The sequence below is a fragment of the Erpetoichthys calabaricus genome, chromosome 16 (assembly GCF_900747795.2).
Source record: "Erpetoichthys calabaricus chromosome 16, fErpCal1.3, whole genome shotgun sequence".
Taxonomy (NCBI): Eukaryota; Metazoa; Chordata; class Cladistia; order Polypteriformes; family Polypteridae; genus Erpetoichthys; species Erpetoichthys calabaricus.
This window is the reverse complement of record NC_041409.2, coordinates 1,993,394-2,014,891: the sequence shown is the minus strand read 5'-3', so window position 1 is coordinate 2,014,891 and position 21,498 is coordinate 1,993,394. Positions and strand designations below refer to the sequence as shown.

Genomic DNA, 21,498 nt, shown 5'->3' with positions numbered 1-21,498 from the left:
GTCCCAGCAGGGCCGATTTAAAGTCAGCTTTTACTCTACAGCGTCTCTAGGAATTGGGAGGTAGATCAGTGACCGACTGAGGGAGAACTCCAAGCCAGGATTTCAAAGCAGGACTCTTGAATTGTTGCTGGCGTTGTGTAATCCAATGGATGTTGACAATCTGTATACCAGCACAGCAAGCCACTCTTAAAGGGGAAGTGAGGGGTGAGGCATTGTGGTACCACAGAAAGATTCCTCAATCAGATAATTAAATGACTCACTGCCACATGCAAATGTGTGAAAACACCAGTCCTCTTATTAGTCCATTTAATTTTTTTTTTCATTTTCCTTTTAGAGTATTTTCTGTGCCTTCACATAATGGCTTGGTGTACGTTGCAAATTTCGATCACTCACTCTGTCAGTTGGGGCTCAAGCTGGCAGGTAGCAATTCACTTGTCACAGTTGGTTTTGACATTTGTAGCTCTCAGTGACATCAAGTCCTGCAGGAATGACTCATATGGCCTTACATGTTGCAATACTGTGGCCATTCGTGTTGCCTCAATCAGTACATCATGTTTGTGAAAATGCTGCAAAGAGATTAATGCTTGAAGACAGTGGCTTCCTCTTACCGAAACCTGCTTTCAAATAGAGAGTCGTGGGGCAACCAATCCTGATCCTGGCATCACTGGACACAAATCATGAAGGGGGTGCCAATCTATTCAAGCTCACACGCGCACACACACACACACACACACACAGTCAGTCACCCTTACATTTGTGGCCCTTGTTAAATTTTTGGTTTGGAACATTCTACACCCTAATTTCAGATTTTGTCACACTTTGAAGCTCACAAGCAATATGTAACCAGATTTGCTTCACTTGTGGGACACGTCCTACACAGGTCACTTTTACTGGGTTAAAATGAATTTGGGTCAAGCCAAAGGAGAATTCCATTGTCTCAAGTGACCCATCACGCTTCCAACAGATAAGGACACTTCTTCTTTGCAGTTGACTCATGTCACTTGAGCCCTGACACACACTGTTCTTGGAGAAGTGACACAGTGCTTTTCACACAGCGTCACCTTTGCAAATCCATCTTATGGCGCTCCCCAAACAGGTTGTTGCTGTGAGCTCCAAACTGAAATGGCAGGCGTCCTGCCTACATGGACCCCAAAAGTGGGGCAAAGGCTTCAAACTAACAAAAAGGCTCAAAATTAAGAAGAGGAAATCTGTAAACTTCTGGTCCAGAACTCACACTGACAAAGTTCCTTTATATTTGATTGTTTATAGAAGGAAAGATGGAAACAATAAACAAAACCAAAATATGATTTGCCTAAAAAGCTAACAGAATAAAAGCAAACACAAGCATAGAATCAGAAAATCAAAATCAATAGTTTTAACGGTTACAGGGGTGAAAAACAGGAGCACAAAATCACAAACTGGGATCAAAGATCAACACCACAATGCCAAGCTACCACGATACTGCAGGATGCAGCCTCTGTCTGCTAAATCAGGGGACCCTCCTTCTTCGGCTCCACATAAAGGAGACAATGAGGAGAACGCATAAAACTTCTTCATATATTGTGACGCGTGAGTTGATGTCATGCACCCCAAAGACGAAAATGAGTCTCAGTACTTTAGCAAAATCAGCTTTATTCAACTCGAAACAGGAACAGCATGGTTATTTATTGTAGCGGGATCTACCATTCTACTATACGCAGACACAGCAAACAGGCAGGGTTGGGGCTAGGTCAGTGGCCAGTTATAATGTTCCCAGCATCACCCATCGGGCGATCGGCACTTAGTGCGTGGCAGCGGTTGGCTTGTATTTGTTTCTGTGGTGCTGCGAATCTGCAGTTGCCTCGGCGATGGACAAGCATCCCTCAACAGACGCGGCAGTCTCGCTTGTGCATGTCGTCCCGTTTGGGAGAATCTCAAAAGAGTGCAGAAGTCTTCTTGAAAGACCCAGTGTGCATGTAGAATTTCCGGCCAAGCAGGATTATATGTGAAAGTGATAAATAAATCCGGCTTTCCGAATTTACGTACTATGGCCATGGCATCCTGATAGTTTTGTTGCATGTATCTTGGACTTCCTGGAAATGTGGACGGTAATATAATCGTTTTGCCTACACGTACATTGTTATTTTCATCGTTTGCTTACAGTGCGTCTAACAGTTCCACGCGCAGATCTTGTTGATGTACTCTGAGATAGTTGAGACGCACGCCCTCTGTTTTAACATACGCATCTACATCTACGACGTACTATTGGAATAGTTTGCCGCTGGAGTGCAAAATACTAAATGTATTCCTCATTGCTAATCTGTACGCGTTAAAATTGGCATTGAGTAAGCCTTATTTGCTTGGCTGTTCTTTTATCGGGAACATGTTGTAAATCTTTGTGCCAGCCAATGTCTCCGTAAGGGAATAAAAGTGGGTAAACCATAGGATCGCAATTCATATTGAGTGTGGAAATCTGTTTACAGGAGTTGCCTATGGGATAGATGCAAATGTCACTTTCAGCAGGCGTTTCGCCATCTTCTCCAACAAAAATCGCTGCAACATCGGTGTGACATATCGGGGCATTGTATCGTCGTAATTCCTGCCTAGTGTTTTCCTTGAAAACCATTCGTACAGATGCTGTTGGATTGGACTGAGCGATTTCATGCATGTGTTTGTATGATTTAGCGAAGCGGTTGATGGTTCTGAGCATGGAATCTAGCTGGAGAAGTACATTTTCGCTGCATGCAGAGTTTGCTTTATTTTGTAAGTGTACTTCAGTAGCTTGTGCTGTGTCAAAAACATACAACTGTCCTTATCCTGGAGAGGTAGAAGTGTTAGCATATAGTGGAGAGATTTGGTGATAATTTGCCTGTGTATTTTAAAATAGTATGGTCTGTGGCCAGGAGGTTGAGTTATCTGTGCACCCATGGAAGCAAACACTAGAGAAGAGTTGTATTCTCGAATGTGTTTACGATAATTTTTAGCTTCTGATGTTTGCTGTGTAAGAAGCTGTTGTAAAGACACAGGTGGCTTCCGCAAAGGTGGTAAAGCTACTTTACCGTTGTGGCAGCACCTCGAGTACTTGTTGGATGTATTATGCTCAGCAGGCCAGTATAGTGCATGACATGGAAAAGGACGAATAGGAATCGAGAAATGCCGTTTCGGCTGTGTGTGGGCGGGACCAGTTTTGAAGTGGAAGCAGGACGAATCAGAAGAGAAATCTATATAAGAGATAATGAATAAACACTATATAAATCATTCATCTATCCTGTCATGACTCAGAGTTTCGGAAGCATTTCCAAAAATGCTCACTAGAAGGGGAAATCCCATCAAAAACCCAAGCTAGATACAAAAACAGCTATGTAGAATCTTTATAAAAATAAAGGCTTATTTCCATCCAAAGCAAACAAGTGCCAAAACAGATTCCAATAGTAATGTCAGAAAAAAACAAAGCTAAAGGATAGAAAAGTCACAAAAAACACAATGAAAGACACACAAACTCACCAACTCCAGAGCGCATTCTTAATGAACCACCAGGGACTGAGGAATATGATACCCTCCGGATTTATAGGGCGGAGGGCAGTTTTTGGCAGTGATAGGTGGGGGGACCACCCACAAAACACAACACAGGCAAAGAATATACAGCAGATAATTAACAAAAGTAACATTAACATAACTGAATGGCTCAACAAAGTACAAAAAAGACATAAGACAAGACATTGAATCCCAGCCTGGAGAGGAATGCTGTCTGAGATATAACACATCCATCCTTTGTCTAAACCGGCTTATCACAGAGCCTGTCCCAGCAAGCACTGAGCGTGGGGCAAAAGCAACACCTGGACAAGGTACCAGCCCATTGCATATTATTAAATAAGAAAACAAAAATCACTCAAATCACATGCTTGATTGTAGAATAAACGCCAGATATACTCGGCATGAAACATTGCCTGTTCCATGATGGTTGTCCTCATTGAGAACTCGGGTCCACACCCCACATGGAAACCAAAAGCTGAGCCAGAGCTGAAGTAAGTAAACTGGCTTCTTCTGGCATCGTGCTGGTTCAGATACATGTGTGGCAACGCCAGCAGACAGACTGGATGTCTAAGAGGTGACCCTTTATTAGGCCTCCAACCTGGACCTCACTTCTAGTTCATGTGGATTGTTGTCCCTACTGTGAAAAATGAGTCAGGCAAGCTGCTCTGGTTCCCCCATGGCCCTGAGGAGGACGAGGCAGGGTAAATAATGGTGAAGTTGAAACGTGTGGTCTTCTGTACTAAGTATATTGAAATTCATGAACGAACGAGTGCCCTGAAGTCCTGATGTAGGCTCATGACGCTTTGTAAAGCTGTTGGAGAAGAACCGGATGCCGGGCAGATGGGGTTCACAATAAGAGCTCAGTCAAGCAGATCAGGAATTCCCAGTTGTTCCCAGTTCTTTCCTTGCCCTTTTTGCCATCACATGTATGGTGTGGGAGTGTGTGTGCACGTTGTAAGCTGGCGACAAAGCCTCCTCTAGTTATTTCCCGAACATAATTGCACATTCAGACATTGATGAGTGCCTGAAAGAGACCGTGAGGCGCAGCTTTGCCCAAATGCAGGCTTTCTTGGGAGCTTTGGCTCCTTCTGCACTGAGCCATCTAAAAATAATTCCTTTTCTTTTGCTTCTTTTTTAAGCACTTCCTCATTTGCATTATTACTGTTTATATTTTATTTCACTTTTTTTTTTATTTTATTTTTGAAACTGTCAGCTGATTTCCAGCAGTGTTTCCTTTACCCGAAAATTGTAGGGTTTGCTCACAAAGAAAAACTTTCTGGCAAATGTCAGGCTCTTTTCAAACCACAGTCTAATAAAAGACTGGGAGCTCAGCAGAGGAGAGCTGTCACGTTGGACCTCTTAACAAATGGACAGAAACGATAAACTGTGTTTTGCTGACTTGTTGTTTTTTTCACAACTTCTGCATTCCGAGCACTTCATCTTTAGCTGTTTGAGGCGAGTGGTGGCAGCTAAATAGAAAGCTGCAACATGTGGTTTGGATTTGTTTGCTTTCTCCCTCTTCACTAAAAACTAAAGATACGTGTAGGCAGTTGAGCAGGAATTTTAGTCTTTACTCTTGAAATCAAGACAGAAGACGTACTGGTGGTGGATCAAGGAGTGGAAACTAAGCAACTCAAGAGTGGTCATGCAGACCTGGAGGAGCAAAGAAGTATGACTGTTTCGGGAACAAAAATAGATTAACTGTACTAACTAAACCTTGTGCAATTAATAAGGAGGATTTAGTGAGAATAAGATGTTAGACATCATCTCAATTTGATGGGAGTTTCTGCAGGTAATAAGTCCATCATAGAGCACCATCACCGCACAGTCTTGTGCAAAGATTAGCATTAAACCCCCTAACATGCCAATGAGTATCACTTGGCAAATGGATGGACAGAAGAGAAGGGTGCCATACTTTGGACATATGGTATGTATGGCAACAGACAGAATTCTTCATATTCTACAATATGGTTATATTCACAGCAAAAGACCAGCAGGAAAATCGAAGAAGCATTGGCTTGATAACATCAGAGAAGTCGAAAGTAATGGATTTGCCTATAGTGGAAGCTGAACGACTGCTACAGGATAGACAACAATGCAGAGTCGCTTTGGATAAGTTCAACGAATGTACGGTGCTGACTGATCAGCTCTGGCGTGCTGGCAAATTGCTCTGTGACGTGACTATAGCCGGTAGTGGGGTTCAATGAATGCACGTCGCCGAATATACTCGGCCTCTGCGTGCTGGCAAATTGCACTGGGAAACAACTTTAGCCAGTTGCAGAGTTCAATGAATATATATCACTGAATGTACAGTATGTCACAGAATATACTCGGTTCCGGCGTGCTTCCAAATTGCACTGGAAACCGACTTTAGCTGGTTGTGGCGTTCAACGAATGTACTTTGACGAATATACTCGGCTCTGGCATGCTGGCAAATTGCATTGGGAATCGACTGTATCCGGTTCTGGTGGTTTAAGGGTTAAAGTAACAAGTAACCTAACAGCCTAAATAAATAAAAACCGTCATATGCATTACAGTGTTACCACCAAAGCTTATTCCTGAGATGATTGCTCATTATCACATTGGTATTTTGTTTTGTTTGGTAACACATGTGCTCGGTCCGTCTGGTAACAGCTAGTGAGGATGAGGTTAAGCACATGCGTAGTGTGCAGTCAGGTGAAAGGAGCTGAACCAAAGTTTTCAGCGTGCATTTATTCCTGCATGTCCATGTGCTGAGGGGAATCCTCAGACCAAACTCGATTTGCTGTCATATAGTGATACAACAGTGAAAATGATAGAAAGATATTGTAGCAGACAAAGACACTCCTGAAATGTGTTTGGCCTAGTAGATACGTGTGTGTCTCACTTGCTCTTCTGTCATTGCAACGTGTATATTCATTATTAACGTTTCTCATTCTTGTTTGAGAATCACATCTTGCAGGACTACTGTAATGTCAGCTGTTAGAGTTCACTTGTTACGGTTATCCACTGTATAGTGAAGCGTTATTCATCATACACCATCTGTGCAATTTGTGAAGGGTCTTATAATAGATGGGCCTTTGTAAAGCAGGATACTCGTTCCATCAAATTGCTGAAGGAATGGGATGAGAGGTCTGTACAGTGCATCGTTGTCAAGGATGACGAGAAGATGAGGGGACCCACAACTGGAGACCTGGTTCTGGACAGCCTGGATGTATGAGTGCATGTCAGGACTGGAGAAGAATCAGAGCTACTGTCACAGCAAGCCTTTGTTGCCTAGTGGCTCACAACCCAGTCTGTCAAGTTTGGACATTCAGCCCATCAGTGTGCTGGATTTCTCTGGGTATTCATCATTCACGAAGACGTGTGTGTTCAGGTTTGGGTTTTTAGCCCTTCCAGGCTAAGCCAGTGGCCTGCAATGGATTGGTGTCCCATCTAATGATGTACCTTAGAAAGGATGGATGGTTGATTAATCCCCAAACATAATGATAAACTTGTTTGGCACGTACTGTAATACAAATGTGTAAGTCCTTGGGAAAATACATCACACACACGGAGTTATTGTGAGCACAGAAAGTCCTTTAGAAAGAAAAGAGTTACACTGCAACGGCAGAGACAGGGATTAAAGTCAACAGCTTGAGCTCAGGTTTTATTTGCCATATGCAACAGGGTAAGGATAAGCGAAAGGGTGACAATAAAGCATCCCAGCAGGCAGATCACACTTTGTGAGAACGTCTTTCACAGGCTAACATTCTGATTCGTCAACACTCGCTGTCTGCGGCCTAAACCAAGAAAGAAATGCTTACCAAAAGAATGGATTTGAAGGTTTAGAAGCTTTTCTTCCATTAGAGGGGACACCTGGAAGCTTTTCGCATTAGGCTGTCAGGTTTCTTCTCATAAACGCCTTTTGAGTTCTTTTACTGCAGAGATCTGGCTATTTTTCGGTCGATCATACTTGCAGTGTTGGCACATAATTCAGGAACAGCAGGAGGCGCAAAATAGTTAGAAAAGTGCATAAAGTAGCTTCATTTTTAGCAGTCATTTTGCCCAGTTAACGCCAGGGCACAATTACTTTTAGACCGCAGTACCTACCAGGTGTCCTCACCTGCCTTATGCATAACTTTAAAAGTATAAATAGGTGAAGATAATATGTTGTGTACTGTTGGTTTGCATTTATACTTGCAGAGTCCATTATTATAAATAAATCTTTGCTATGGCCTTGTCTTGCACAGGCATGTATCTATGCTTGGTCTACAGTGCCCTGGCTTCCTGCTCAAGTGGGGCCTTGTGGTAAAACGAAACCCGCCACCATAGCTTTGCAGAACAGATGCAGAGATAGATGGATATCTCGTTTGTTATTATACATACATACAATGAAATTGATATGACGACTCTAATTAAAGCAGCAGTATATCAAAGTAAAAGTCACATATATATGACTAAAAGAGTAATAAATAATGATAAATTATAACTCAGTTGATTCATTAGTCCATTAGGAGAGACAGCCAAAGTGGCTGTGTAAGTAAAGTGGACTCAGAAAGTCTTTAGACCCCTTCACTTCTGGCACATTTTATTGTGTTATAGATTTTATTTTTAAATGCATACATTTGCCATTTTTTGCCCATCAGTCTTCACTCAATGACACAGAATGGCAAAGTGAACACATGTTTCTTCAGAAATATTTGCATATTTATTTCAAATGAAAAACCCTTTGACAGCTTTGAGTCTTCTTTGCTAAGTCACTACAAGCTTTGCACCTCTGGGTTTGGGCCGTTTATCCCATTCTTCCTGGCAGATCCTCTCCAGCTCTTTTAGGTTGTACTTGAATTGTCTGTAAATGGTCATCTTTTGGTCTCTCCATGCAAGTTCTATGGGGTTTAAGTTTGTGCCACCCAAGGACAATCAGACCTTTGTCCCACAGACACTCCAGCATTGTCTAGGCTGTAGGCTTTGGGTCATTGTCCTGCTGAAAGGTGTACTGTTGTTAAGACTTGAAGTCTCAAAGCGCCAAAAACACTTCCAAAAAGGCCCACTAGTGGGGGATTTCCCTTAGATATAAGGGCAAATGAATGATCTTTGTTCTTGAGACTGATCCTCCAATTAGCTGTGAACCACCCAATCTCACTGAGATTGCACAGGTGGTGAACCAGCTGAGGGGGGGGAAAGGCTGCAGGGATCTGTGGTATCTGGGGTACACTTTTCCAGGCTGGTGGTAAGGATGTCCTCCTGTCATTGAAAGCAATCTTTGCTTCCATTTGAGAGACTGGCATCATCCCAACTGACTGGAAAACGGGACTTGTCATCCATATCTGGAAAGGGAAGGGTGATCGCCTGAATTACAGCAACTACAGGGGGATAACACTGCTCTCGGTGCCAGGTAAGGTCCTTGCTGGGGTCATACTCAATAGGATCCGTGATCACTTGCTCACCTACCAGCGACCGGAACAGTCTGGTTTTACGCCTAAGAAGTCTACCATCGACCGCATCCTGGCACTGAGGGTTCTAATAGAGTGCAAACGCGAATATCGGCAGAGTTTCTTTGCAGCCTTTGTCGATTTTCACAAAGTGTTCAACTCAGTTGATCGAGCTGCTCTGTGGGACATCCTGAGGATTTGCGGGATCCCCTTGAGGTTGCTGGATATCTTGGCCGGCCTGTACACTGGTACTGTGAGTGCTGTGCAGAGTGGAGGCAGGACCTCTACGTTTTTCCCAGTTGATTCTGGGGTTCGTCAGGGGTGTGTTCCGCTCTTACTCTGTTCAGTGCTTGTATGGACTGGATGTTGGGCAAGGTCATGGGGTCCAGTGGCTGTGGGGCATCTGTTGGTGAAGAAAGATTCACGGATCTTGACTTTGATGACGATGCTGTGATCTTCGTGGAGTAAATGGAGGCTCTGATCGGGGCGCTCAAGAGACTGAGTGAGAAGTCTGAGTGTCTGGACGTACGAGTGTCCTGGATAAAAACCAAGATCCATGCCTTTAATGACCTCTTGGGCACAGCCATCAGCAGTGTCTCTGTTTGCGGAGAGAGTGTTGGCCTTGTTGAGAGGTTTACTTACCTTGGCAGTGACATTCATGTCCCTGGTGACTCTTCCTGTGAAGTTAGTAGACGGATTGGGAGAGCATGGGGGGTCATGAGGTCGCTGGAAAGGGGTGTGTGGTGCTCCCGATATCTATGCAAAAGGACGAAGGTCCAAGTCTTTAGTGTCCTGGTGCTTCCTGTCTTACTATATGGTTGTGAGACATGGATGCTATCCAGTGACCTGAAACGAAGACTGGACTCCTTTGGTACTGTGTCTCTCCGGAAAATCCTTGGGTACCGTTGGTTTGACTTTGTGTTGAATGGTTGCTCATGGAGTCCCAAATGAGGCACATTACCTGCATTGTGAGGGAGCGTCAGTTACAGCACTACGGCCATGTGACGCATTTCCCCGAGGGTGATCCGGCTCATAAGATCCTCATTGTTGGGGACCCAAGTGGCTGGACCATGCCAAGGTGTTGCCCAAGTAACACCTGGCTGCGGCAGATAGAGGGTCATTTCCGGAAGGTAGGACTGGACCGTGTGTCTGTGTGGGGGGTTGCCAACTGGGATCCCGAGCTGTTTCGACGTGTAGTGGGTGTGGCAACGCACTGTACCAGTGTATGCTCCCCAACTTGACTTGACTTGAACTTTCATGATCTTTGTAAGTAAAAAAATCAAATAAAACAGTTTTTATTTTCACAAAATGTCTGAAAGCACAAAAGGCAAAATGGAATTGCCTGTAGCCCAAAGATAACCCAAAGCAAATAAGTCCCAAAACAGATATTTAGAGGCAAAGTCCAAAACCAACAAAACAGTTCAAATTCAGAAAGTTCTCAAAAAAGCCCAGCAGAAAGCACAAGAACTCACCAACTCTGGAGCGCATTCACAGTGAACTGCCAGGAACTGTGGGACGCCCTCCAGTTTTATAGGACAGAGGACAGTTCCTGGTGACAACTGGCAGGTGGCCCACCTTCTGGGGCACCACCCACAAAACACATGGAACATTACACAGGCAAATTACATGCACAGATAAAATCAAAAATAAAGAGTAATGCACATAATCAACATAAATAAAAGGATCAGAATGGACAAAAGAAACACACAACATGACTTTGAACCCCAGCCATGGGAGGAACCCAGGCTGAGATCTGACAAATGTCACCCCATTCTGAGGTCATGGTCCTCTCTGTGTTTGGCTCCCTGTCCTTACAACAACGTAACATGATGTGGCCACCACCATGTTTCACCATGGGGGCAGGTGATGGGCTTTCACCAGACGTTGTGCTTGGACTTCTGCCCAAAGAGTTCTGTTTTGGTCTTATCAGACCAGATACCTTTAAACTATCATATGCCTTTTACTCAGGGTGGCTTCCATCTAGACAGTCTACCTTGAACGTCTGATTGATGGAGTGCTCCTGCAATGGCCGCCCTTCCCACAGGTTCTCGCACTCCCACAGGTTCTCTCATCGTAGCAGAAGATTTCTGAAGTTCTTTTAGAGTGACCATTGGGTCCTTGGTCTTCTGCCTGAACAAGGACCTTCATGCCTGGTTACTAAGTGTGGCTGGATGGGCAACTCTGTGGAGAGTCCTGGTTATTCCAAACTTCTTCTGTTTCACAATTTATGAGGCCACTGTGCTCATTTGAACACTCAAAGCTTTACACATGGTTTGATCCCCTTACTCTGATTGCTGCATCACCCCTGTTTGATCATAATGGTCTACAGAGTTCAATTTCTTGAGTTTTGTCCTGACATTTGGTGTGAATTGTGGGGTCTTCTACACACAGGTACACATGTGCCTTTCTCAATGATGTCCAATCAAAGGTGGACTTCAATCAAGTTCTAGAAACATCTGAAGAATAATTAAAGAAAAATGATGCACCTGAGCACAATTTGGAGTGCCACAGCAAAGGGTCTGAATATTGAAATGAATGAGAGATTTCTGTTTTTAACTTTTAATTAATTTGCAGACCTTTCTGAAAACATGTCACTTTGTCATTATGGGTTATTGAGTGTAGATTGATGGACAAAAATGGCAAACTTCTCCATTTCAAATCAAATCTACAGTGCAATAAAGTGTATTGAAGGCAAAGGGGTCTGAAGACATAATGAGTTCACTGTATGCGTGTTGGTATAATAGTTTTCAAGTCAGCAGTAGACATTGGACTGTAATCTGTTGAGTTAATATTGATTAAATGGCCCTTCTGCACTTCCGTTGAAGCGCCAGACCCATAGTGTCCATATCATCCTTATGGGGAGCACTCCGTCAAATTAAAGCGTGGTTGAACTTGTTTTGGATTGCTCACAGCGCAGCTCTCTCATGAGAAGTTCCTGATAACTCCAAGCTCCTGTGGGACCTGGTCCTACTTTGCCTCCCTGTTCCCTAAGCTCTATGATGAAGTTACTTTGATGAGAGTGATGAGACAAAGAGATCTCACTTACAGGCTTCTGAACGTGTGGAGCAAAGTGCTGCTAAACTAAGATCCCTTGGATCGGGTCTCAAGTATTTTGGTTCTGAAATAACAGCCAAGGTCAAATATAATATTGATTAACATCTGTTCTCCGTCACAACAATAGTTATTTTCAGTCCTCATGAGCTGACATCTGAATAGCTATGTTTAGCTACTGAATGGTTGTAATCGTAATGATTAGCCAACCGTGTATTCTCATTTGCTTAGTTAGTAGCCGAGTCCAGGAGCTTTCAAGATGGAGGGATGATAAGGACAGAGCGGAACGCGTGTGACACATATCTCGGCACTCTGATCTGTAGCCTGAACTCAATTTTTTTTTTTTGGTGGTGTCAGGATACTCCTTTCGTGCTTTATTTTGCTTAGGAAGCCTAGGTGTCTGAAAAGATACGAAATGAGATACGTTGGATACGTTTAACTGATTTGTGTAAATCTGCAAATTAATTAAGACTGGCTCTTCAGCTGATCCACTTAAGTGGTTTCACGTGGCATGCGTTTCAAGCGCCACTGATAAACGAGTTGCATTATCAGTCAATAATTACTGGATGAGCTTTGTATTAAATCTTATTAATATTTTTGAGTATTAGAGTAATTCAGAAAGAGATTAGCTCAGCTCTGAGAAAAAGTAATAGTAGACATGAGCTTCCACCTGAGTGGCTTTTGCTAGCCCTGACCTAACAAGAATTGGTTTCAGGGCCATTTTCTTCAGTTATCATTTCTGCAAGTTTGAAACTCTGAAGTGTAAGCTATATTGGTAATGAAGTCTGTATGCTCTGGAGCAGTGTTTCTTAAACTAGGGGCTGCATGGTCGCTCTGAGTCATGAATTACAAGAGTAATGAATGAGAAAGGGTCATGAATGGAAAGCCTTGTGAGAGGTTGCTGCTTGCAAGGTAAAACCTCGCACAGTGATCAACGGCGATTCTCCAAGAGGGATGTACAGTGTCACCCGTATAATGATCTCCGGGGATTCTCCAAGGGGACTGACACACTACACCACCCACCAGGACGGCGATTATCTGTAGTTAAACAAGGGAAATGGATCCTCTGGATGATGTACCGTGACAACATGTAAAAGCAAAATTGGATTGCAACAAGTTTCTAATCTTTATAATACTAGTGAGTTGCACCTTAGCTCACAGCGAGTTACCTAAGGGAACATCATTGCCACATAATATATTTTCTGGTGCACTCAATTCACCTAACTCATCACCTCCCAGCTCTGTCAATCGTCTTTGATTTATCAAGGGTGGACAAGATGGAATCATCTTTGATACTGATGATCGTGTTCAGCTCACCATGGCGGCAAGTTTGACAATCATCCGCGAAGACACTTCCATTTGAATAAATGGGTCGCAACATCAAAAAAGTTCAAAAACGTTGACCTAGGGGTTGAGACTTGAGCTTGTAGACCAGAGAGACAGCCACTGGTCAGACTACTGATAATATGACAGAATAAGCTTCATGCCTAGTTAATGCTGTAGACAGGCAGAATTGGAGAGATTCCATTACTAGAAGCGGACACCCTTGCAGTCTACATTCACTAGAGATAGGGGACCCTCCTTTAGCTTGGCTGGCTAAGACAACTGAACTCTGCACTCTCAATCCAGCAATTTGAAGTAAGGACAGGGCACCGCCTGAGTGAATTTCTCACCACTGACAAGTGTTGCCACTTGTAGTTTTGCTAATTTATACGTTTGTAACACAGAGTTCTAAGCTAATTAACATGCAGCACTTGCCACTCTCCAGCACCAGGAGTAGTTCTAATGAGCATCCCTGGAGTACTGGCCACAGGGATTCAGGTGTGGGATGTAGGCCTGGTACACCCCGGTATTCTTTTCTCTGGGGTTTTCCCAGCACAACCTGAAGTGGATTGAATGGTAAATGATTCTTTAATACAATGCAGTAGTATAAACTTATTATTTGTGTCAAGATTGGCTTTTCATGTTGCTGTTATTATTTGCCTCTGTTGTGTTGTTGAGGGAGGATTATGCGCATGATGTCCTGCTGCACTGCATTTCTGAGCATTGAACCCGGTCCATTTATGAAGCTAATCGTACATGTTGAATAAGGAGGGAGCTGGTGACTTTATTGGCAAGTGATTAGAACTAATAAAAAATTGGAAGTGAATTGCTGATAAAGAGAGTGAATAGAAGAGGGGAGGAAAGCAGCATGAATTATGATTTAGTTTCTTCAGGAACAGATAAGTGGTATAGTTCAACTTGAATGGAAGTGTCAGAATTTGTTTTTGAGTGTTTCTTCCATTGTTATTTTACACTTCTATTTTGTGATGTCATCTGAGGTTTCCACCATTTTATGTCTTGTTGTTGAGCACTGCTTGTTGCTGACTCTTTGATCCAACAGTGACGTGTTCTGTTTCAGCCAGGGTTTCTCACCTGCCTGGGGTTCATATCCTTGTTTTATGTATTTCTGATTCACTTTTGGGCTGTTGTTTTATGTTAGTGTTACCATAGTTTCTTATGTGATTTGTTTGTTATGCCTGTGCTGTGTTCCGTGTGCTTTGTGCCATCTGCCAGTTGCCACCAGGAACTGCCCCCTCCCCTATAAGTCCGGAGGATCTCCCACCGTTCATTTTGAGTCGTGTTTGGTAAGCTGCTGTGATTTTTCTCGGTTATGATATTTTGGATATTTTCAATCCTGCGCTGTTTTTTGCCACTCCTTGAATTCTGTTTTGGATTGCCATTGTGTTTAGGCAGCTCCTTTATGTCTTAGCACTTAACAGAACTTCAAGTTATGTCAGAGCAATTTCATTAAGAGTAGACTCTTTTATTTTATAAACATTCTGCAGAGCCCTTTTTTGTATCTAGTTGAGGTTTTTGATGGTATCCCCTCACGTGGGTATTTTTGGCAGTACAATTTGGGACTATAAAAGTTCAACATGCAGTAAGCAGCAAGAGGATCGACTTGCAGAACAGTTGTACTTTGAAATTAATTAAATTATTGTTCTGATTTTTTGGTGTTGCCATTGAAAAGGAATTCCTGCCTTTGTGTGTTGGGTAATGGTTTGGATTTTATGATTGATTAATAAGCCCTGCTTGCTTCCTGAACTTTATTTTGAACACCCATAAAACTATTGTTGGTTGTATGTAGAAAGTAATGAAAGAGTTAACAGGTCAGTTGGACTTACTGACTTTCAAATGTTTATTACAGAAGCAGCTTGAACAACTGATAGGTATATTCATAGTTCACATGTTGCATGCCATTATGAATCTTGTTTTTTTTTTTTTTGTTCTTTATTTCACCTTATATTTCTTGTATTAGGAATTTGTTAGTTTTTGCATACCCCTTGGGGTCAGGGCGCAGGGTCTGCCATTGTACAGCGCCCCTGAAGTAATTACAGGTTACGGGTTTTGCTCAAGGGCCCAGCAGAGTAGGATCTCTTTTGGCAGTGACGGGGATTCAAACTGGCAACCTTCTGGATACCGGCACGGATCCTTAGCCTCAGATCCACCACTTTGTTTTTGTCACATTTAAAGTATATTTTCCTTGATTCTGGATTATTTTTTATGTGTGTTACATTGTTGTTATTTTTATCATCAGTTTTGTGTTGTCATGCTTATGCTGCTTTGCATATTTCACACCAAGGTTTCGAAACTTGACTATGTTGCATACTGTTGCCACATCCATCACTAGTCACGTTGCTTGCTGCCCATAAAAGATGGCGACACAATTCAAGTCAGGTTTTAAGTTATAATGATTACATTCGAGCAAGCCAAGTCAAGTCATAGTTGAGAAGACCTGAGTAGAAAAGTGCTAACACCTTCACCGCTATCTGCAATTAAACAAATTAGGATCATGCCTGATGTATACTAACATATAAGCTGAGAATACTCTGTTCTTAGAGGGAACTCTTCTTGATCAGAAGTAACAGTGATTGGCATATAAATAATTGGTTTACATTAAAGTAACTGGTATTTGTGATAGATAGATAGATAGATAGATAGATGGATAGATGGATAAATGGATAGATAGATAGATATGTAGAATGAACAAACAATATTTGTCCCCAGGAAGAAATCTGACTTTGTACAGAAACTCTTGGGCGGCACGGTGGCACAGTGGTAGCGTTGCTGCCTCGCAGTAAGAAGACCCGGGTTCACTTCCCAGGTCCTCCCTGCGTGGAGTTTGTATGTTCTCCCCGTGTCTGTGTGGGTTTCTCCCAAAGACATGCAGGGTAGGTGGATTGGCGATTCTAAATTGGCCCTAGTGTGTGCTTGGTGTGTGCTTGGTGTGTTTGTGTGTGTCCTGCGGTGGGTTGACACCCTGCCCGGCTTGTGCCCTGTGTTGGCTGGGATTGGCTCTGGCAGATCCCCGTGACCCTGTGTTCGAATTCAGCGTGTTGGAAAATGGATGGATGGATGGACAGAAACTCTTTAAATAAATAAACATGTAAATAGTTAGATAGATTAGATAAATAAATAAATAAACTTTAATACATTTTTACTATCAATTTTCCTCATAAAGTCACGGCATCTAAAACACACTATTTAGAGAAAATACATTTTGAAAGGCGATGCCAGTTCAGAGTAATACAGCTAAATTCTCATTCTCATTTTAAAATAGTTTCTATAGTTTTGCATATTTCTAAATTTACCAAATATTTTAACAATCCCCCCATCATTTGCAATGCCTTGCACTTGCAGATAATGAGGTCTGACAGGATTTGATCACTCATTTGTGAACGATGTGGCCACATTATCGCCCCTGTAAGACTTAACACCTGCTCAACCCGGTAACTGGATACTGGCACTGCCACTTTGAACAATGAGCGAGCGTCTGTTCAGTTACAGCCCATAATAGTCGAGTTGTGGTACTGCTGAACGGCTCTTGTGTCCTGTCTCTGTCCCTGCTGTCAGCTCTGTCTTTTTAGCCCCTCAGCTGACGCCACCCTCCTGGAGCTCCCTGTAAACTGATGGCCGCAGCTCATTTATGTTTCCCCAACTCAAAGATCACCATCTCTCTCGATTTCACCCTCTTCATATTTTTTTTTTCTCCCCTCCTGGACGTATCCCACTTCCTTTTTCTCTCCCAATCGCTCCCATTTGGTGCTTTCTAATTGATACGCTGCATTAGGTTGGCAATCCCAAATCAGTCTTCTCTCATGCTGGCACCACCACAAGTAAAGACACAGCATGTGTCTCCACTACAAAGGATTAAACAATTAAAGTGTCCATTCACCACCTCTTGCTCATCTCACGTCACCTTTGATTTTGCCTTTCAACACACTGATTAGTCCTGATACCTTGTGCAGGTATGGAGCATGAAAAGTGTATTAACAGAATGTCAAAATAAAGGAATACAGTTTGAAAAATATTAACCGTGCCAATATAGCATGAGAATTTTGTAAGTCATTTATCTTAAGTCCATGTCAAGTCATAAGTTTTCTGTAAGCAAGTCGTAAGTAGTCTTTTTTTAAATATTGAATTAACTCCTCCCTAAAATTAAGTCTCGAATCCAACTCGAGTCAAGTCACGTGAATGGAGTCGTCCTATCCTCTGGTATTGGGACTTGCTTGAGTTTTGACCTTACGATTTTGTTTTTGACGTATCCTGGTTTTGACCTTGTTCTGCCCCTCGTTGTACACATTTCCATTTCTTGGTCAATTGCTTAATTATTTTACTGCAGTATATCTAAAATGCATGTGGGATAGAGTGATTCAGTCATCCATCCATTTTGTAATCTGCTTCATCTTGAACAAAGTCGTGGGGAAGCTGAAGTCTGTCCCAGCAAGCATAGGGCACAGAGTGGGAACAAAACCTAGACAGGGCGCCAGTCTGTCACAGGGTGGTTACACTGAATGACTGGTGCGTGTGTGTGTGTTCGCACATGAATGTGCCTCATCAGGGGATGCTAGAGCCCACCTTCTGCCTTGCACCTGACACTTCTGGGATGAGCATTGGAAGAAGAAGATCATGAGAATGAATGAATGAATACTGCTGGCTGAAAGAAAAAGTCTCCTTTGAAAGCAACGCATTTCATGATTTGACAGATAATAAAATGCAGGTGCTTTAGTGCCCTTAAAGACTTTTAAATGGGTAGCTTTGTAGCTTTGTGATGAGCTTCTTTTGATTTATTTGCCCCAGTTAAATCAAGGTCATCGAAACACTACAGACATCTGTACCGTTCAAAACGAAAAGGGAGTCAGGAACATTTATGAGCAAATTTTCCTGCCAATGGAGAATGGAGGAAACAGTAGCCATCCAACAGCTGCTCATAAAACAATATGTGACGTGGCTCTAGTCGTTAGTTAATTATCTACCTTCAAATAATGGCTACCAATACAGTGTGGAAGCTTAGACTTGGCCAGCCTCCCTCCTCCCTTGGCTCTCTGGCACGTCTTCTATGATTTAAAACACCAGAACATGACTTGGTGATGTGGCGCAGCACACAGGCTAATGTATCCACCTCCATAAATGTTTAAACAGAGGTCAGGTAACCTTGTCCCTCCTGCTCATGATCCAGATTCAGATCTCCTTGCACATTACCATCACTTTGCTCCTTTATCAATTCCAACACATCTACATCATAAATTCAAGTGCTCACAGCAGCTCTTTCATGCAGCATTTGTTTAATGGAGAACGTTGCTTTTATATTTCATCAACAACCCTCAAATGTCTGGTGTCACACTGGATATCAAGCTTGGTGATGTTTCTGAATCTGTCATAGGGAATGAGACCACAAAGAAATTGCCATGAAAAAAAAACAAACATAAAATTGTTTTGAGAATCTGGAACACAAATGGATTGACAATGAAGGAAATGGAAATGTGAGCTGTCAAAATAAGAAATAATCAGTGAGGAGTTGTTAAATTGTATGAGAATTATAGCTGTGAAAAGAATCTGACTGACCCCGAGAAAAAGCTAGAAGGGTATCAAGGGTCATTCGGCCTTCCATACAGAAAAGTACCTCACTCTTCGAGGACGTGTCCTTTAGGGCAGACTTTGGTCTAAGGACGTCCGGGCTGAGGCTTTCTTATAACTCTGGGAACAGAAGAAGAAGCAAAGTCTGGAAGGAGCAGAAGTGGCGTCACTTACCATCAGGCGAGACTTCTGCTGTGTTGGTGCAGCCACCTATTTCCTTCCCCTGGTGTTCCATCAAACTGCTCCCCATCAGGCCCTCCCCAGACATGTTTGATGTAGCCATGTGTGCGGGCTCACACCATGAAGCATCTCGGTTTGAAGACTTGCATTGTGGTGAGCTGCCTTGGGTCTCCCGCTGACTCAGAAGCCATCTCCTGGCAGTGCGAGCTACTAGAAGACTCCACTTGTCAGCTTTGAGCGTCATTTGGTGGCATCAGATGAACACCACCCCACCCCCCCTATGTAAGCCCCCGTCTTTCCTGCACAGTGTTCCCTCTGCACTGCACAGCAAATGTTACTTGTGGCATTTCATTAATGATATGAGGCACCCACTGCAGTGTCAACTTGTATACTTCAAGGTACTCACTTCCAAGTTTTCTGATGAGGGTTTGATCTGCATATGTTAGAATTTTCTAGATTAAGGGTAAGAGAACAGAAGCAGCAGCTGTACTTATGAGGTCCTTGGTCCAGACGTTAACAGAAATGTCTACAGTGCTTCATCGGTACACTTGTGTTTTACCTAACAGGAGTTAAGTCCAGGGATGGAGACAAGACCATGGCTCATACACCATTTTGCCCATCTCCTGCCTTAAGTTCATGTGTTCATCAGTTTAGTGGCCGCATCTCAGCCTGCTTAAGAACTAGTCTTCAATGCAGCACCACAAAACAGCCTTTTTGAGATTCGTTCCTGGTTGTCACTTCCAGATCTCTGGATTAGGACCCTTTGTAGGTTGCATGCCAATATTTCAATTTGTAACTGTTCATATAAAGTTTATTTAAATGGAGTATGTCAAATTGGATTTTGATTTTTGCTGTAGTGTCGAATGAGTGACGAGCATCATGAAATTTTGTCGATATATTTGGCGACAACGAAAATTCTGGTATCTGTACTCCCTGGGTCACCTGACCTCATGTGACATCCTGGCCGGGGAAGACCTTAATGGACAGAGCCTTCTGTTTTTCAGTCCTGGTGATATCACCTGGTGGCAACACTTTCCTTGGGGTTCTGGTCCACCACTTGAAGAAAGCAGGGAAACTCTCAGGCACCAAGAGTCCTTCTCAGTTATACATGTAGTTCACATCTGACACAGATTAACACTTGGAGACCCACCTTTACACATCTCAACATGGCAGAGGAGAACAAAACAATTAAACATAGGAGTACAGCAGCACTTAGCCTGACTTGTAGTGATCATTTAACTTCATGAAACAAACAACTGTGAAGGTTGCACATCAACATAAGACTTACTGGAACAAAGGTGAAAAAGTACAAAAGATGAATGTTTCTGTGACATTCAACAGATGCATACATTACATTTTCATTTATGTTTATTTGCTTAGCGGACACTTTTATCCAAAGCGACTTACAAAAGAGGTGAGCATAATTGAGTAACGTCAGTGTGGGGGACTGTTTCGATATAAATGTGATGGGACACGGGGACCAAATTGACCACCACGAGTTGACAATTTTAGAGTAAAACAGGAAACGAGTTACAATTCCCAGATTTACAAAACCTAACTGGTAATATCAGTTACACAGAAATTCACCAAACAAGAGGGTCTTCAGATGCTTTTCAAACACATTGAGGTAGTCAGTGTTTCAAATGGAGTTGGGCAGCTTGTTCGACCAGCTAGGCGCTACACATGAAATGAGTCTGGACTGAGATTTATTACCACACAGAGTTGGCAACACCAGACATGTTCAAGAGTAGGCCTGAGTGGTGTTCGAGCATTCTTTTTTTTCAGGTGCTGTTTGCAGTTTCCTTCCATCAATTTGTCATCATCTGAGCATCTGGAAGCGGAATCATACATGTGCTGATACCACATTGAAATTTGGTGTATTGGGTACACACCAAATACTGTAGGTGGGAAAAATTCTGTGCACAGCACGCAGTGAAAATGCAGGATCTCCATTTCTGAATTTGCAACTAGCGCGGACACTTTCAAGTGTAAAGAAGGCTTTACCCCGAGCCTGGCAGGTGCTCCATATGCACACGCGTATGACACAAACCTGTAAACCTGTGCTTGAGGAGAAGGTTATTTGTGTGAGTCAAAAAGGAGAACTTGCTGTAAACTGAAGGGTATTTTATGTGATGCACCCTACAGCCATCAAAGAACACCCAATGGGCAGTAGACCACTTGGCTGCTCGTTGTGGGCCCGGGCTCATACCGTTGTAGATGTTGTGGAATTTTGATCCAGTCAGTGATGAGGGAGTGCAGTTCAATGGAGGTACAGTAGTTCTTAGTAATAACATTCCAGCTCGCTTGCTGTTGCTCTCCTTTGTGGAAGTGCAAGTGAGCGTAATTCAGCTTGTGGTTCCAAATATGAGAAGCCTTCATGAATGAAGTGGAGAGCTTCAGCATCCTGCCCCCACTGGATAGAGAGTCCCAGTCTGAGTGAGTGTTTTATTGAAGGGGGGCA

General features: G+C 42.9%; 1 protein-coding gene across 1 annotated transcript in view; it reads left to right on the top strand.

The window, feature by feature from the left end:
* Window positions 1-21,498, top strand: part of LOC114666349 (alpha-(1,6)-fucosyltransferase-like) — a 362,150-nt gene that overhangs the window by 142,921 nt on the left and 197,731 nt on the right.